This window comes from Dipodomys merriami, unplaced genomic scaffold, assembly GCF_024711535.1.
Source record: "Dipodomys merriami isolate MVZ:Mamm:240054 unplaced genomic scaffold, mDipMer1.0.p SCAF_10, whole genome shotgun sequence".
NCBI classification, from domain to species: domain Eukaryota; kingdom Metazoa; phylum Chordata; class Mammalia; order Rodentia; family Heteromyidae; genus Dipodomys; species Dipodomys merriami.
The window spans coordinates 21298529-21301977 of NW_027202271.1; the positions used below are offsets into that span (position 1 = coordinate 21298529).

Genomic DNA, 3449 nt, shown 5'->3' on the forward strand with positions numbered 1-3449 from the left:
TTATTGAAAGAGAAGGAACATGAAGATCATTACCTTATATTCATATTATTCTAGTTCCGGGAAAGATTTTAGCCTTCAACCTATAGTACCTGGTAGGTTAACTTGTCAGACGAATGGACACGAGGATGCTAACAAGCCAGACTTGTGGGATTCACTGGAAACCAAAAAGAAGAGAGATGTGGAAAGCTCATGTTTCCACTTAAACAATTTTGTCAGGCTGAGCACTTCTGGAGTAAAATCTCAAGCCTATATGATAGCACCATCATTCATTTCTGAGGGTCCACTAAATATTAGGCCTAATCGGAAGTGGTCCAGAGCTAAGAGCACAAGTAACTACACTGAAATGATCTAGGGGACTGGGAAGGTGGCTCAGTGGTAGAGCGCTTGCCTTGCATGCACGAGGCCCGGGGTTCTATTCCTCAGCACCACATAAGCAGAAAAAAAAAGCCGGAAGTGGCGCTGTGGCTCAAGTGGTAGAGCACTAGCCTTGAGCTAAAGAGCTGAAGGACAGCACCCAGGCCCAGAGTTCAGGCCCAAGACAGGACCCAAAAAAAAAAAAAAAAAAATGATCTAGGATGAGCCATGTGGCCACAAAAAAAGGTGGGTGTAATTCTACCTGGAGGCACAGAAAGGGTAGTGCAGGGAGGGATTCCGCGGTGGTGAGTTTCAAGCAAACCATGCAGAGTAGGACTCAGCAGGCTGAGTGAAAATGGGGAAATGTGCTAGATGAAAATCTACAAATGCCTGGAGACAATAATCCTTCTGGTTTGCAATATTCTCAATCCTCTTCCTCACACTTTCTCCCCTTTCTTCAAAGTCCTCTTTGCCTGGAAAACAAAGACCAAGTATATAGTTGTTTTATTTTTTTCTTGGAGACCTGTGTAGACAATTCAGGGACCATTAAACTTTGATTAAATGAAAACAGTTGCTCAGCAGGGTGCCTTTGAGAACAGAGGGTGATGGTAGCAGGTGAGTCAAGTAAGGATGTGGTCCTTAGTAAGAAGGGGGCCCAGGCAGAAAAAGAAATGAAAAAAACTTACTTGTCCCCACTCCCTTTTCTGTCACCTCAGCCCTCACATATCTGTTGTTGTTGTTTTTTAATAGCTTCTCTTGGTCTCAGTCTCTTGCCTTTCTCTTTCTCCCTTTGCTAAAGGCTGGAAATTCCTTGTTCTCAACGGAAGGGAGTAGGAGGGGACGAGGGGGTGGTAGGAGTGGGAGGAAAAGGAACAGACATCTCAGCAGCTCCGGCTGCGGGCTGCGGGGGCGCTCTGGGCCTCTGGCGGGGCCTGACAAGTCAATGATTTTTTTTCTAATATATATATATATATATGTGTATATATATACATATATATATATATTACCCGCACATAGAGGCTTAGATACAAACCTAGACAGATACGGATAAACAAGTAGATGTGAAGAAACAAATACATAGACTCAGGAGACTGTCCAGTCTTGAGTCGGCTTCGATTTACAGTTTCCCCATCCATTCTCGATCTGAACCTCAGGACAGACCTGGAGAAACAAAAGATCCAGGCACCAAGTAGTTTCCTTCACCCTCAGGTTTGCAGGCCGACCCCTTTCTGACTCCTCCAGGGGAGTGATCATACCCCTTAGCGGGATTTTTCTCCTTTCCTTCCTCTTTGGTCAGGCACCTGCTCCAGGACTCTGGAGTGGAAGCCTTGGAACTGGCTCCTCTCCGGACTTCTTTCCTGGACTCGGACCCACGGTCTCCCCACCCCCCCATCCCTCCTCCCCAGGTTACCGCCCCCTAACTTCACGCTCTACCTCCACCCGCCTCCGACCGCGGGCGTCGCCCTCCAAATCCCCAGACTCAGCGCCGCCCCGAGGGGGCCGGTGGGAGGGAGGGGGGCGCCGGGAGCAGAGGCTGCGTGGGCGGAGGATGTGCGTCACGGGGAGCGTGGGCAGGGGGAGGGCGGGGGCACGTGGAAAGCCGGGGCCGGCGGCTGGCAGCCCAGACTCCAAAATAACCGGAGGGGTGTGAGGGAGGGGCGCCACCTCCAGGGGGTCTGGGTCCGCCCCAGAGCGAGTTTGTCTAGCCTCACCCACCACTTGCCGGACTGGGGGCGATCGATGGGAGGGGACTCCGCTCCCTCCTACACCCCCACTATGTTTGGCATTTAATGGGATGGAGACAAAAATCTGTGAGCTACTGAAATCCCCTACCAATAATGCACCCTTCCTCCCCTGCCTCCACCAGAGACGGAAAGGTCTCCTTGCCAGGCCGGAATGTAGAACCAGCTCCCGCCCACACCACCCACGCCCTGCTGGGCTGCGCCACTCAGAAGTGCAGAATGGCGGGGCGGGGTTGAGGTTTCGGACTGAGGGACCCTTGCCACCGGCCAGTCCTGTTCGCTTCTCAGCGCCCCCCCACCTCTTTTCCCCTGGGCCTAGAGCCCCCGCCTCCCCCCCACTTCCTCCCACCTCCCCTCCTAACCGTGGGCGGGAGTGTAATGGGAACCAGATGGGCTAGGAGAAACCAGGGGGGGAGGGGAGGTAGGTTTGAAAGGGGACTAGGCTCCTTGAAGGCGTTCCTCCTTCTTGCTCCTCCTAGGAGTAATGTGGGGGCACCCCCGGCCTCCTGCTCATCTTCCACTAAGGTCCCCAAATAGATGACCTTAGAGTGGCTAGCCTTCTCATTCCGGCTTTGCTACCCAGCTGACAAGGAACAGGGCCCCATTCTCAACTAATACTGTGTTCTGAGTAGAGGAAGGCGGGATCGCACCCCCTCCCCCCACCTTGCCTGCCTGACCTACTCTCACAAAACCAGACACACCTAATCAACGGGTGCCTGGGACTAAGTGGTGCCCTCCAACATAACCGGCTCATTCCTAGTCCCAAAAGTTCAAAGCAGGGATGATGAAAGACCCCTCAGATTACTCTCTTTGGGGCCTAAAGAAGGTTATTGGACTACTCAGAAGACTCTGGTAGAGCCCCATATTGATGCATAACTGCACTCTCAATGGGAGTGAGCTGCAGCCGAGGACAAGCTGCACGCCCCAGCCGTCACCAACTTTTTCCCCTACTCTAACATTCCCGGGAAAGCACGGAGAGCCGGCCGGAGTGTGGGCAGCGGTGATCGTGTAGTCGTTTGGGCGAGCGTGCACGGCTGTGCGCTCCCTGTCTTTGTGTACCTGTGCGTGGTTGTGAAACTGCGCGCTCAGCTTAGAGGAATGGGGGGAGTAGGGGGGGAGTCGGAATGTAGCCGGCTAGGAGCTCACGTGGGTATGTGGGCGCAGAGAGGGCCGGCTGTGCATCCGGCGTGGGCGGCCCAGAGCGACCTCGCCCCGCCCGCTGGGTCCCTTAAGCTCCCCCTCCACAGCCCGGCCTCGGTTACCTCGGTCTCCAACTCTGCGCCCTGACTCCGAGTCTCCGCCCCCGCCCCCAGCTCCATACCTTCTCCCGCCCCCCAGTTTCCACACCTCCCT

General features: G+C 54.1%; 1 protein-coding gene across 2 annotated transcripts in view; it reads right to left on the bottom strand.

Annotated features, from left to right (window-relative positions):
• Nemp1 (nuclear envelope integral membrane protein 1) overlaps positions 1-1697 on the bottom strand; it is a 31746-nt gene extending 30049 nt beyond the window's left edge. The window contains exons 1-4 of one of the 2 annotated variants that reach the window (XM_069987037.1): positions 1611-1697; positions 1388-1515; positions 617-827; positions 34-154 (exon numbers count right to left, since the gene is read on the bottom strand). The gene's annotated coding sequence lies outside the window, so the exon portion shown is untranslated. Of the gene's footprint in view, positions 1-33; positions 828-1387; positions 1516-1610 lie in introns of both variants that reach the window. The other variant, XM_069987035.1, reaches the window with a different exon arrangement.
• Positions 1698-3449: the final 1752 nt, after the last annotated feature.